This window comes from Sus scrofa, chromosome 14, assembly GCF_000003025.6.
Source record: "Sus scrofa isolate TJ Tabasco breed Duroc chromosome 14, Sscrofa11.1, whole genome shotgun sequence".
Classification (NCBI taxonomy): Eukaryota; Metazoa; Chordata; class Mammalia; order Artiodactyla; family Suidae; genus Sus; species Sus scrofa.
Window position 1 is genome coordinate 124424671 of NC_010456.5, and position 15649 is coordinate 124440319.

General features: G+C 44.1%; 1 long non-coding RNA gene across 2 annotated transcripts; it reads right to left on the reverse strand.

The window, feature by feature from the left end:
- Positions 2253-4921, reverse strand: LOC110256763. 2 transcript variants are annotated; one of them, XR_002338709.1, is made up of 4 exons: positions 4517-4921; positions 3711-3816; positions 3558-3641; positions 2253-2909 (listed from the first exon to the last, which is right to left on the reverse strand). It is a non-coding gene; the product is annotated as an uncharacterized LOC110256763 (long non-coding RNA). The 2 variants fall into 2 exon arrangements; XR_002338708.1 differs by having other exon boundaries at positions 2253-3641.

Here is a 15649-nt window from a genome sequence, read left to right on the forward strand (position 1 = left end):
TCTTAGGATTTTACTTTGGGGAGCCAAATAATGATAGCCCCCTCCCCTTCCTTCCCCTGAAATGCATCTGAGGACCCTGATTCCACAGAAAGGATTCTCAAGCTCTCCCAGAGGAAACACTCGATAAACTTTACAGCCAACATCAGACTTTGAAGAAAAGTGCGCGGCTGGGAGAGGACCATACACAGAGGCCGTCTGAATTCCTTTTTCAGTTTGTAGCGCTACAGATAAGTTTTTCCATGAAGCAGTCCAACCTCTGTTGCTGCAAGACCTGTTTTTTTTTTTTTTTTTTTTTTTTGCTTTTTTTTTTTTTAAAAAAACGAGTCAAGTCGGTAAACTAGAACTTCTGTCAAGTCTGGTGACTCTGTATAAATGGGGGGCAAATATAACTTGACATGTTAATTTCTTTCTAGAAAACAATTTATATTCATAGAATCACGGAATCCCAGAGTTGAAAGAACCTTAACAGTCTCATTGAGGCCAAATACCAATCTCATGCTGGACTTGTTCATTTCTAAAGAAGTCTGTTTTCCAGAGCAGCTGAGCTGAAGTCCCAGGGTCAGAGGTCTTGCGCGTCCCTGTCACATTACAGCAGCTCAGGATAAATACCTCATTGGTGATGATTATTTGCTGAGGGGTGTGGATTGACTTTGAGGAGTGGGCTTAAAATGGATTACTAATAGGTTGAACTAGAAATCGACTTTTTTGCTCACCCCAAGAGCTAAGGTATCTATTCCCCTGTATTTCTATTTTTCCTTTCTCTATAGAAACGTCTGTACTTCTGAAAATTCCATCATGTCTGTCATTTTATTATAAATCTCTAAAATATATGCCGATTTGAAAAAAATCCCTCTACCAGACACCCATGAAACAGGAGGAGGAGTTTCAAATCAAGGGGCTGGAAAGCCAACCAGAACAGAATAGATACACGAATTACAGAGATTCAATAGGACGACAAACAGAGGGCAGTAGCCGAGAGAGTCCTAGCAAATGTGTTCTCAGAAAACAGGCAAAGCTAACTCAAATGGATGGTGAGGATCAGGAGACCAGAGTGCCTGGTGACTGTTTGGTACAAGGTCTTGCCAGACAGGAAGCTCTCACCTGCTCCAGTGATCAAGAGAATTAAGAGGGAGTCCTGTGGTTGTCAAAAGGAGCGGGAGGGAGTGGGGTGGACTGGATGTTTGGGGTTAGTAGATGCAAACGATTGCATTTGGAGTGGGTAAGCAGTGAGCTCCTGCTGTATAGCACAGGGAACTATACCTAGTCACTTGCGATGGCACGTGATGGAGGCTAGTGTGAGAAAAGAACATATATGGGTCACTTTGCTCTACAGCAGAAATTGGCAGAACATTGTAAATCAACTATCACACAAAAATTAAAGAAAAAAAAAGGCGTCCTGGCTTCAGCCACAGACAGGAGCAGGAGAGAGAAATCCTCTGATGTCAGAATAAAGATCTGATCAGCAGGTTTAACTAAATAAAGAGGAATTGACTGAATAGGGTAGACTCTTACTTAAAATTGCCGTGGTGTATTTCGTTTATGTTCCCAGATACATATGGTTGTGCAGTAAAATACTTCCCCCCCCCCGTCTTTTCTAGGGCCACTTCTGAGGCATATGGAGGTTCCCAGGCTAGGGGTCGAATCGGAGCTGTAGCTGCCAGCCTACACCACAGCCATAGCAACGCGGGGGATCCAAGCCACATCTGTGACCCACACCACAGCTCACGGCAACGCTGGATCCTTAACCCACTGAGCAAGACCAGGGATGGAACCCGCAACCTCATGGTTCCTAGTCGGATTCGTTAACCACTGCACCATGACGGGAACTCCAAATGCTTTTTTTTTTTTTTTTTTTAAACTGCTGACTATTATGGTGATTATGCCAAAAACACGTGCAGAGGGGATTCCAGGAAGGGGAAAGGCATAGGAGAGCAACGAAATGGAGAATGTGGTCCATAGAATTGCAAGCACCAGAAAGTGCTTTACCCAAAGCCATCTCCGAGGTTTCCACCTCAGAGACTCATTCTCAGCCAAGAGAAGATCTGGAGTTCCCATCATGGTGTAGCAGGAACGAATCTGACTAGGAGTCAAGAGGTTGCAAGTTCCATCCCTGCCCTAGCTCAGTGGGTTAAGGATCCAACGTTGTTGTGAGCTGTGGTGTAGGTCGCAGACGCAGCTCGGATCTGGCGTTGCTGTGGCTGTGGTGTAGGCTGGCAGCTACAGCTCCGATTCGACCCCTATACCTCCATATGCCACAGGTATGGCCCTAAAAAGACAAAAAAAGAGAGAGAATTAAAGAGAAGACCTTATACAAAGGCCAGATTTGATTTTTTCTATCATTGGAGTTTAGATTTGTTTCCCTCCCGGTAACAGCTGCTTCATTTATGATTGGCCAATCTACAACTGAGTTCAATTGAACTCAAGTGGGATTTTTCCTTTTCCATAAAATTGTGTAGTTTATTCAACAGGAGGAGAAAGAAAACAGAAAAGTAAAGATAACAGACAGCAGATATCTATACAGCACCATCTACTACAATAGATTAAATTGGCCGAATTTTAAGATCTTTAAAAAAAAAAAAAAAATAAGTTGAAGCCCCTCCATTTCCTGCCCAGCACCATTCTCCCTTCTCTTTCCCCAGAGGCAGCCTCCATCATGAATTTAGTAAGCATCTTCTCCCAAGGTTTTGTGCCTGTGCCATGCATACATCCATCATAGAATATTGTCTTCTTCCTTTTAAAATATTACAGGCTTTGCATTGTTGGCATTGAACTACAATTTGCTATTTTCCAGCCAATCTGTTTTGAGACCCAGCATGCCAGGTGTTACACAGTGACCACCCGTTTCGAGAACCAATTTTTACAAAGAAAAAAAAAAAAAAAAAAAGAATGATTTCCATAGGCAAGTGTTCCTATTAGAGAATGAAAGATTAAAATGATAATTAGTACAGACAAAAGACATGAAAAGCACTCAAGTTATACCTCCAAGGGTGCCTTGAAAATCTCTGATCTATCAAACTAAAAAGCACAACATTTAAAAAAAAAATGCAATGAGTACTAATCAGACTAGACCCTTTGTTAATTTCATGGAGCTGTTTTATGCAAATGAAATGCTTTGAAGATGAAAAGCACATTTTTCTCCACCCAGAATTAAATCATTCCATCCCTCATCCCACAAAGTTTATTAAACTGGGAAAAAGTAAATACTTATGTTCTTCCCTTTTTATAGCGTTTCAGTTCAATTCTGTTAGGGCTTGCTTCAATTTTCTATCCTTAATTCTTGCCACAGTTTGTAATTTCCCTATGCTGATATTCTTTTTCCACCCCTTAAATTATGCAGAATAGTGGTCTGAAGGGAGAGCTCATTAACCTTATTTTTCTTGTGGTTTTCCCTCATTATTTCATTGCATGGCAATATTTTTTAAAAGACCTCACGCTCATGAATGGACATTGCAAACAGAGCAAAACAGCTTTTTTGGAGTCTGAAGGTCTATGATGTAAATACCCAAGTTTGTTTTTAAAAGGTTTTCATAATCCATTGTATAAATATACATACTTACATAATTTCCAAAACATGTTCTTTGAAGCCACAATCCTTGCAGCGGTATTATCTCTTAGTAAATAGTCAACGTGGGATCTGCAAGCTGGAATTCCAGTGTGTCACTTTATCGTTTGCAAACTTCATGAGTTGGGTTCTCAGAAGACAGACTTACCCCATCTTGCTCCCAGAACACGTCTTGGGCATGTCATCCACGTGGGAGGGAAGATGACTCCTGAGTTTTGATACACTTGACCTCTGCGGAATTATACCAGAGGGAACTGAAATAAAAGAAATATCTGTAGGCATACAAACTCAACCTTCTAGGTAACATTCTGCATTTCCTTCTATGACCCACTTTTTATTAGGACCCCAAACTTCTGACCAAGGCCATGGGGGTTTCAGTGGAAGTCAGCAGAGACAACGCAAGGCCTGCTAGAAATCTGAAGGGTATTTCCTACCTATGTGTGGTTTCCTGTGGGCTTCTCTCCCCCGCTTGGGGCAGAGGCACTGAGAGAGGGAGAGGCCTGATAACAGTTTCAGCTGAGTTTTGCTTGTCTTAGGCTTGCTGGGGAAAACACCTGTTGCGTGGCACCCGCACAGGCCCACAAGCCCTGGAGTTGCCCAGTCGTGACTGCAGAAAGGTCCCATACACAGCGACAGAGACATCAACGGCTTATTGGACAAAGAAATCTTACTTTGGAGTTCCCGTCGTGGCGCAGTGGTTAACGAATTCGACTAGGAACCAGGAGGTTTCGGGTTCGATCCCCAGCCTTGCTCAGTGGGTTAAAGATCCCGCATTGCCGTGAGCTGTGGTGTAGGTTGCAGATGCGGCTCGGATCCCGTGTTGCTGTGGCTGTGGCTGTGGCATAGCCGGTGACTACAGCTCCGATTCTAACCCCTAGCTGGGAACCTCCATGTGCCATAGAAGCGGCCCAAGAAATGGCAAAAAGACAAAAAAAAAAAAAAAATCTTACTTACACAGAGGGTCCTAGAGCAGCAACATCCCCACCATGCGAGGCCGACAGTAAGCAGGACATAGCAGCCGGCTTTGCTCACCAGGGGGTGGAGACTACCATTTATAGGGGGAATTGCCATCACGTGGGTTCATCAGTTCCTAGGGACTAATTAAGCCTTATAATGAAGGACATGTGGAGTTCCCGTTGTGGCTCAGTGGAAATGAACCAGACTAGTATCCACGAGGGCACCAGGTTTGATCCCTGGCCTCGCTCAGTGGGTTGAGGAGCCAATATTGCCACGGGCTGCAGTAGGTCACAGACGAGGCTCGGATATTTCGTTGCTATGACTGAGGCGAAGGCTGGCAGCTGTAGCTCCAATTTGATCCCTAGCCTGGGAACCTCCATATGCCACACCTGTGGCCTGGAAAGAAAGCAAGAGAAAAAGAGGAAGGAAGGGAGGGAGGGAGGGAGGGAGGGAGGAAAGAAGAGGATTAGATAGTCCTACGAGCGAAACAAGGCCTGGTCGAGCAAAGGATATAAAGGGAGCAAGAGAAGAACCATCTTGAATGGCCTGACCTTACACACCTGAACACAAGTTCATGGGTATTTTCAGCTTTTGATGCCCACCTGTGGCTGAAGATTAAAAAAAATAAAAATCAAGGATAGCCAGAGACCCTTTGGACCAAGCCCTCTGATGGGTTTTAACCGTGTCCCCGGCCCTCTATAAGTTTCTCCCAAGAAAAATCCTCTTAGGTTTTGTCCTTCAATAGCCTGGGTCACCCGTTCGTATCTTCTAGACGTTCCAGTAAGAGAGACGTCTGGACCCTTGATGGACTTTGATTTTTTACTCTATCGATCTTTTGGGGGGTACGTTATCTTTTATCGCAGCTTCTCTCATTACTGTTGGTTTACTAATATTTTCTGTGCATTTTCATCCTTCAGAAGAGAAAATGGAGCACAGTAAGGAACAGGGGAAGCATTTCAAACACGGGGGGGGCCAGCTGCCAGCTACCTCCCCAGTGAGCTCCACCACAGCCAGCCCTTCCCTGCCCGTGACTGCAGCTCCCACTGCAGCTCCAAATGGTCCCCTTGACCTTGCAGACAGCTTTCTGGGAGAAGTTTTCAGTCTTACACCGAAAATCATTATTCTTGGCAGCTCAGTGGGGGATACAGGCTTAAATATTCCCTCTGGGGAACTGTAATTCCAGCCCTAAAATTGGCTTTGTAGGGCTCGCAACACACTCTTTATCTTAAGATGAGTAAATTTACCAATTCAAATTCTTGATTTCTCATCTGCATGACTTTCGCACACTGCGGTGATTAAGAGGAATGCTGGATGGTCTCCTTCTGTCCCTCCAGATCCCCTTTCCACTCCTCGCAGCCAAATCTGGCCTTTAAAAAGAAAAAGAACACACACACACACACACACACACACACACACACACACAAAACACCCTAATGTGGGCAAAGTATATCCTTAAACCAGAAAAGGACCAGGCCCTCCAAGGTTTTAATACCATCATCGTTGTCATCATCATCATGACACATTTACGAAAACTCTGCACAATACAAAGAAATGTAAGATACGCATCCCACCCCAGAGGTGTCTCTATTAGCACATGACTGCTAGACATGCCTCTATGTGCACAGAATGGAAAAATAAATAGGTTTAAGGAGAATGATAAGGGAGGTGCCTGTTCAACCATGCAGGCAGTAAAAACTGCAGGAGTTCAAGAAGGGGAGAGAAGACTACAGCCTACAATATTTTAAAAATGATCTCAGCAAAGAGGGGGAACTTGGGAAATAGAGCATCAAGGGTTTCTGCTGTGGTACAGGGGGTTAAGGTTCCAGCTTTGTCACTGCAGCGGCTTGGGTCACTGCCGTGGTGCGGGTTTGATCCCTGGCCTAGGAACTTCCACATGCTGTGGGCACAGCCAAAAAAAAAAAAAAAAATGGGAAATAAGAGTACTGAGATTAGGAAGAGAGAAGGGTGTTTTTTATTTCCAAGGAGAAATGTGTAAACGAAGACATAAAGCAAAAGCAGAAAGGAGCCATAAAGCAAAAGCAGAAAGGAGCCAGACCTGCCTGAGGCCAGTTAATAGGCCAGGGCTTGGGACTGAAGGTTTGTTTTACCTGCAGGACAGGGACCACCCCTTTTCTACATGTGCCTCAGTGTCCAGCCCATTTGATGTACCTGGGGGATGCTATAGCACAATGTCCTGGCCTTTGCTATGGAAAAAAAATTTTGCTGTTTGTTTTCTGCCTGGTTTGCTAAGAATAGTATGAGTTTGCAGCTTAGAAAAGATTGAGAACTATATTCATTCTAGCCTATTTAATTCTGATAATACTGGCACTTTTTTATGCTTTAATATTAATACATACACAGAGTTCCCACTGTGGCTCAGCAGGTTAAGGACTTGACGTTGTCTCCATGTGTATGTAGGTTTGATCCCTGGCCTCTCTCAGTGGGTTAAGGATCCTGTGTTGCCACAAACTGTGGCAGAGGTCGCAGATGCAGCTCAGATCCAATTCAGCCTCTATCCCAGGAACCTCCATATCCCACAAGCACAGCCATAAAAAGAAAACAAAATAAAATTAATATATACAATAGAACATATGCATGATATGCAGGAAAACGGACCCTTCTTAGTAGATGGTCCTGCAGGTTTTGACAAACGCTTGCAGCCGTGTAACCAAAACTACAATCAAGACATCAAAGAGTTCCTTCACCCCCTAAAATTCCCCTGGGCCCTTTATAGGCAACCCTTCCCCCTCTACCTCCAGCTTCTGGTAGCCACGATCTATTTTCTGTCCCCACAGTTTTGCCATTCCCAGGATGTCTCTAGGTGGACTTTCACATCCTGTAGCTTCAGATCCTGCAGCTTCAGAGCCTGGCTTCTTTCCCTTAGCATAATGTATTTGCAATTCATCCGTGTCATTGTACATATCAGTAGTTCATTATTTTTTGTTGCTGAGTAATATTCCACTGCAGAGATGTTCCAGCGTCTTTATCCAGACAAAAGTTGAAGGGAGAGTTCCCGGCGTGGCTCAGTGGTTAACGAATCCAACTAGGAACCATGATGTTGCAGGTTCGATCCCTGGCCTTGCTCAGTGGATTAAGGATTGCCATGAGCTGTGGTGTAGGTTGCAGACACTGGCATTGCTGTGGCTCTGGCATAGGCCAATGGCTACAGCTCTGATTAGACCCCTAGCCTGGGAACCTCCATATGCCTCGGGTGTGGCCCCAAAAAAGACAAAAAAAAAAAAAAGTTGAAGGGCAGTTGGTTTGTTTCTACTTTTGTGGCAATTACCAATAAAGGTGCTATCAACATTCATATACAGATTTCTTTGCGAATGTGAGTTTCCACTTTACGTGCACAGTACTTAGGCCTGGGACCACTGGCTCATAAAACAAATGTGTGTTTTGTGTATGTTGTTGCTGTTAAGCCGAGCCTCATAAAAAAAAATCTGAAAAGTTCAGGTTCCCAAACTCATGTTCCCTTGAACTTTTCCCATATATTTTTAAATATCATTTAACATTGTTTGGAGGAAAAAGTAGCTAAAGAGTTCTTTTGCTTTCGCCAGTAAAGTTATACAGTAAGTGATAACACCTCCGTTTATTTCTCTTTAGTTCTTTTTTAGCTTTTTTTGTTTGTTTGTTTTAGTAGTTTAGTATGTTTAGTTTTATAACTGCCTAACTGTTTTCCAAAGTAGCTGCCCTATTTTGCATTCCCACCCACAGTGGGTAAGATTTCCAGTTTCCCTGAACTTTTGCCAGTACTCGGCGTTGTCATTTAACACAGCCATTCTTACAGGTGTGGGCAATACTTCACCTCTAGTTTGCATTTCTCTCATGGCTAAAGAGGTTGAGCATTATCACACTGGTAAGCGGGTTTTTTTGGCCGGGGAGGTGTCATCATTTCTTTAAAAAAAAAAGTATTGACATGGAAACAACCCAAATGTCCATCGACAGATGATTGGATTTGGAAGATGTGGTGTATATATACACAATGGAATACTACTCAGCCATAAAAAAGAACAACATAATGCCATTTGCAGCAACGTGGATGGAACTAGAGAATCTCATACTGAGTGAAATGAGTCAGAAAGACAAAGACAAATACCACATGATATCACTTATAACTGGAATCTAATATCCAGCACAAATGAACATCTCCACAGAAAAGAAAATCATGGACTTGGAAAATAGACTTGTGGCTGCCGGATGGGAGAGGGAGGGAGTGGGAGGGATCGGGAGCTTGGGATTATCAGATACAACTTAGAATAGATTTACAAGGAGATCCTGCTGAGTAGCATTGAGAACTATGTTTAGATACTCATATTGCAACAGAACAAAGGGTGGGGGGAAAAATGTATACATGTAAGGATAACTTGATCCCCTTGCTGTACAGTGGGAAAAAAATAAATTAATACAATAAAAAATAAAAATAAAAAATAAAGCTTGGAATCTGCAAAAAAAATTATTGAAGGCTACTTTGATTTACAATGTGTTAATTTCTGCTATACAGCAAGCAAGTAATTCAGGTATTATATTCTTTTCCATTCTGCTTTATCACAGGATGTTGAATATAGTTCCCTGAGCTGTGCCGTAGGACCTTGTTACTCTATCCTATATATAATAGTTTGCATCTGCTAATCTCAAAGTCCCAATTTGTCCCCCACACACACACGTCTCCCCCTTTGGCAACCACAAGTCTGTTCTCTATGTCTGTGAGTCAGTTTCTGTTTCATAGATATGTTCATTTGTGTCATATATTAGATTCCATATATAAGTGATCTCATACAGGATTTTTCCTTCCCTGTCTGACTTACTTCATTTAGAATGATAATCTCCGAGAAATTCTTAATTCCACCCAAACTATTAGTAATTATACTATTATGCAGCAGTTCTCAACTGGGAGCAATTCTGTTCCCCAGGAGACATGGGACGATATCTGGAGAAGTTTCAGATGTCACAACTGGGGAAGTGCTAGTAGTAGCATCTAGTGGATGGAGGCCAAGAATGCCACTAAGTGTCCTGCAGCACACAGGAAAGTCCCCACGACGAAGAGTCAGCCGTCCCAAAATGCCAGTGGTACCCAAGCTGAGAAACCCTGCACTGGAGGTTCAGAAAGATTCAAGCATAGGCCACCTTGAAGATTTGGGGAGCTCTTCATGCTATATAACATTTACACTAAATAAAAATGAACTTAAAGAAAACAATTTCCAGTTGATCTTAAACCCTTTTTTTTTTTTCACTGCCAATCTGCCCTAGGGTTCATGGAGTCATGACCTCAGCTTGATACGTCTCCTGATAAGATCTCTCAGGATTAGATGCACACTCTTACTAACTTATGTACTTGGCCTTCTTCTGACCTGAATAAATGTCAGATCATTGAGGTTTTCCTTTGCATCTGAGTTCCTTTATTTTATTTTATTTATTTTTGCTTTTTTTTTTAGGGCCACACCTGAGGCATTTGGAAGTTCCCAGGCTAGGGGTCAAATTGGAACTTATAGCTGCTGGCCTACCCCACAGTCCCAGTAACCAAGATCCAAGCTGCGTCTGCAACCTACAGTACAGCTCGCAGAAGTGCGGGATCCTTAACCCACTGAGCGAGGTCAGGGATTGAGCCCACATCTTCATGGACAGCAGTCGGATTTGTTTCCCCTGCACCCTAACGGGTACCTCCTGAGTTCCTTTTAATGATGAAAATTTGTATTATCAAACTTTGGCCCAAAATAAGTTATGTTTGCAACATAAATCCTTAAAAATGGTTACAACTTGTTGTCAAAGGGGCAAATCCCTTACTCTCTCTGCATCTCAGTTGCTCTACCGTGAAATAAGAGAGGGGCAGTTGATTGCCAAGGCCACCCTGAGGCTCTCCTGTGGTTCGATTTCTATGGAGACTGCTGTGTGCTACTGCCATCCAGCAGCACAATGAAATCATGTGTGTGCCATTTATGGGCACCAAAGTTATGCATCTATTTGAGCACCTCTGCCTCCAATCACCTGCCGCAAATTTTTGTTAATAATTAACAGATGAACAAGACTATATGTGATCATCTATATGGAGAAAGAATCAGAAAAAGAATGGAAGTTCCCATCGTTAACGAGCTCAGTGGTTAATGAATCTGACTAGGAACCATGAGGTTGAGGGTTCGATCCCTGGCCTCACTCAGTGGGCTAAGGATCCAGTGTTGCCGCGAACTGTGGTGTAGGTCGCAGACGTGGCTCGGATCCCACATTGTTGTGGCTCTGGCATAGGCCAACGGCTACAGCTCTGATTAGACCCTTAGCCTGGGAACCTCCATATGCCTTGGGTGCAGCCCTAGAAAAAGACCAAAAAAAAAAAAAGAAAGAAAGAAAAAGAATGGATATGCATATGTCTAACAGAATCACTTTGCTGTATATCTGAAATGAACACAACTTTGCAAACCAACTATACTTCAATATAAAGTAAAAATTAAATGAAAAAGAGACACTGTATGAAGTCCTGGTGGCACAGCAGGTTAAGAGTCTGGCATTGTCGTTGCTGTGGCTTGGGTCACAGCTGTGGTGCAGATTCAGTCCCTGGCCCAGGAACTTCTCCCTGCCATGGGAGTAGCCAAAAATAAATAAATAAATAAAAGATTTGCCCAGCAAGAGTTTGACTTCCTTTGAATACTCCTTATAGAGTCCAGTCATTTTCAGATTTGGGGGGTTTTATTTCAGGGCAGAAGTAGAGCCATTTCCAGGCCATGTTTGTTTGTTATTTCCCATCAGAGGGCTATCTACAGAATGGGTGTAGAAAGAGCAGGGAGCAAGCAGAAAGGCAAGAGATCAGCTACCTGCTGTAGCCAAATATTGCTGTGAAAATTTCACCTCATTTTTCTTCTCACTAATGCAGAATACTAACTTCATTCAGTAAGTATGTATTGTGTGTCTATTCTGTTCTCAGCCCTGTGCCAGAGACTTGGGTAGTCACCAAAGATCCAGACATGGCACACTTCCTTCCAGGATCGGCCTTGATACAGGCAGAGACGAGACCATCAGCCATACACCAGGACTGTCAGCTCCTGGGAGGCTGTGCCCCTAAAGCTGACGCCTGCATGTAATAGGCCCCAAGGAAACATTTTATGCACGAAGTGATGGAGGACTGAGCAGCAGCTCCTCACCTTATCTGCGGTAAAGAATCCTTTTTAAAGTTTCCGACCATTGAAGATCAATCCATTGGACACCAATGCACTGGTAAAACACAGTAAAAATGGGTGTGGATGTCACAACAACAACAAATTGTTATTCAAGTTTCTAAACGCTTTTTCTTAATTTCTGTGCTTGTCTCATTGTAGAGTAGCCGTAAAATAACAACCCCTGCCCCAAACACCCACACACCTGCAGTGGATCACCCTTTCCCAATAAGAGATTTAAAAAAAAGAGGGTGCTTTGCCTGAAGCGATCAAGGGTGCATGAACGCACGACTCACATTCATTTCACCCACCAAGTCTGGGGCTGGATGCCAGGAAGGGACAGAGGCAATCAGAATGGCTCCCCATCCTCAAACCCCAACCTAACTTGACTTTGCTTCCCTCATCATCCTTCTCTCAAATCTGTTTTCTGTTCAAACGCTGGATGGGGGAAGAAACCAAGACAGAAAAGCAAAAAAGGCAGATGTGGGACCAAGGGGTGGCCACTACCCATCCAGAGAGATTGACAGAGGGGGTTCCCAGGAGCCCTCCCAGGCTCTCCTCTGTAGTTCACTGGGTCACCTTGGACTTCTCAGGCCTCCCTGCCTAATCACTGGGTGGTACCCATCACGTAACATCACAGACAGGCCCTCACTCTGAAGCCATTCTAGCCCCTGCCCCATAACCCCACAGTTCTCACTTGAGTGTTTCTAGTTCACTGAAGCGGTGCAGTCAGAGGACCCAAGACTCCTCTCCTCCCCATCCAGCCCACCCACAGCCCCCACCAGCCACTGTGGCCATAAGGTGGCCGTGACTTTCCTTCCCTCCCCATCTGGCCAACTGCAACCTAACATCCTAGAGCAGAATCATCGCCTCCTGTTAGCAGCCCCGGGCATTCAGCTCTCTGCAGAAATCATTTTATTTTAAGAACAAGAGCAAAGTGTCATGGCAATAACTCTTCTACAACTCAGGATGAAACTGCGGCACAAAACAAAGTGCCTGCTGGAAAAAAGGACAGGGGAAAGAACTCAGTCTCCTTAACTTGATGGCCAGCCAGGTTCGGATTAGGCCATCTCTGCCGAACTGCCGAGAAAGAATGACGTGCAAAAATTCCTCTGTCGGCCTCAATACTTTTGTGGATGATGCTCTGAGGAGTTTGCAGGATGTGGTAGCAGAGAGACACGCTGCTCAGCAAGCCACTGTTGAGACCATGTTCTGGAAAGAATATGAGGAAGATTCTCACCAGACTTCTCACGTCTCCGAAGCGGTGTTTGGAGGAATGGTACCAGCACTGCGTTTGTTGTTGTTGTTGTTGTTTTAATTACTCAAAAAGACAGGAAATTGATTTGACCCAGAAACCAGTCTGTTATCTCGAGGAACCAAACTGCATGCGTCCTGACATTTTGACATAAAGCTACGTAAACGATATTCAAGTTGAATGATACTATTTTGAGGAACAGTGACTAGACGTGCCTCTCAGCTCTTCCTCCCACCCTCAGTCTCCTTCGCCTTCAATCTTCCCTGCATATTCAATTAATCTTCCTAAAACACTCCTCTCGTATTCTTCTTTTGGTCATGAATCTACAATGGCAGCCAATAATTTATCTCAAAGAGTCAGCGACATGTAGAGCAGAAGGAATTTTGACCATTTCATCCAGATTCCTCATTTGCAAAGTGATGAAATAAAGGTCCAGAGAAGATGGCTGACTCCTGGTCCCTCAGCAAGTGATTGGCAGAAATAAGAAACCAGAGCTCCGGATCCAAGGCAGCGTTGTATTTTTTTTTTTTCCCTCTTGCCTCAATCCCTCTGATAAACTCTCAACACACAACGTGACCCCACATTCCTGTAAAACATTGTTTCCCGGCCTGAGTTCCCAGCTCTGCCTCACTGCTCTGCACAGAACTTCCTCTTTGTTCATCCTGGACCTTCAGCCAGAAAGTCCCATCCCTCCTTCCCTGGAACCATCCCACCGAATTTCTCCATGAGCCCAGCCAGAGGGACCTCCTGTCCCTTTCCTGGCTCCTCGCCTACTCGTTGGCCATGGAACCATGAAGGAGAGCCACCAAGTCAGAGAGGGACGAGGAAGGGAGCAGGCTTCTCAGTTCGGTGTTCAGTCCCATACTCCCATACTCTTCTTTTTTTTTTTTTTTTTTTGTCATTTTGCTATTTCTTGGGCAGCATATGGAGGTTCCCAGGCTAGGGGTTGAATCGGAGCTGTAGCCACTGGACTACGCCAGAGCTACAGCAACACGGGATCCGAGCCGCGTCTGCAACCTACACCACAGCTCACAGCAATGCTGGGTCCTTAACCCACAGAGCAAGGGCAGGGACCGAACCCGCAACCTCATGGTTCCTAGTCGGATTCGTTAACCACTGCGCCACGATGGGAACTCCCCATACTCTTCTCTTCACTCTGTGTCTCTTGGGTCTTCTTCAGCAGCATCACAGGGTCATAGGAAATCAGAGGAGAACGATACCTGGAAATCATGCAGTTCAACCCCATACCTATACCCCGTTGCTGACTAGCCCTCCCAGACGACTACCAAGACAGAGAAAATTAATACCTGACTCCAACCTGCCCATGCCAAGTTAGACAACTCTTTTTGTCAAAATGCCTTCCTTTTGCCAAGACAAAAATTCTCCCTCCCACCTACCTCCACCAAAATTGACTTTATAGCTGTTTCCCAGAATGACACAGCATAAATTGAATCCCTCTTCCATAGAGCATCTTTTCAGTGATACAAAGGCAATGGAGGGAAGGGGTTCCCATTGTGGCTCAGCAGATTAAGAACTTCACTCGTATCCATGAGGATATGGGTTCAATCCCCAGCCTCCCTCAGTGGGCTAAGGATCCACTGCTGCTGCAAGTATAGGTGCAGGTGTGGCCCTAAAAAGAAAATAAATAAATGAATAAATAAAGGCAATTTCTGTTCATGCTCCTTTCCTTGGCTCCCTCCCATCCTTCCCCAGGAGTCTGACTTCCAGTCCAAATAACTCATTTATTCCATTCTCCCATGACATGGTCTTGAGTATGGGGCTGACAATATTTTTAAATTAGGATAAAAATATACTTGAACACAATAAAAAAGAAATCCAGCATCAGAAAATAGTCTGCTGATGGCCAAACAGAGCAGCCCAACCACCTGCTTGTTCTAAAACTGCACCTTGGCCGTGGTGTCCTACATGTCACTAGCATTCTGAAGGCCACATCACACTGTGGCGCCACCCGCCATGAACTTGTGAAAACCAAGATTTATCATCAGGGCACATCTTCCCTCTTTAGTCTTTGTGCAACTAGATTTTCAGATTTTTGCAGAATGTTGCATTTATTCTCCTTAAAGTAATCCTTTCCTTCTTTCGTTCAGCAAGTCATTATTGAATTCCTTGGCACCTGTGAGAAACAAAAAAGAATCAGACCTGGTCCTTCATCAAAAAGTGCTTTCGTAGGTAAACACATCACCTTGATTCTTCATCAAAAAGTGCTTTAGTAGGTACACACATCAATAATTATTCTAAGATAAACATTAATGTGCTTTTCATGAATTTCAGTTATGGAACTGTGGAAGTGTGGAGAAAAGGAAATTGTTCCTATCTGGGGAAAGAGAAGACCAGAGTCTTGGTAGAGAAGAGGTAGGATTGGAACACATCGAAGTGATAGGAGGAAAATTCTCTGTGACGGCAAGATGGGCAGATATGCAGAGGGCAGAGATCAAAGAATGGAAACAAGCTCAGAGGTTAAGAGTCGAAATCCTGAGTTTCACTGACACCTGATTCCAGCGTGATTCTGATTCTCATCGGGTTCTTTCTTGCTCTCTCTGTCCCACGTTTGCACATCCCTTACACCACAGTAAGATCTCTGACTCCCCAAATATTGGCACATTTACTCATGGGCTCAATTCTACAACATTCCTTGCCACACTCCTGTCACCTCACAAAACAAACCTACTGAGGAGGAGTTCCTATTGTGGCTCAGCGGGTTAAGGATCTGAC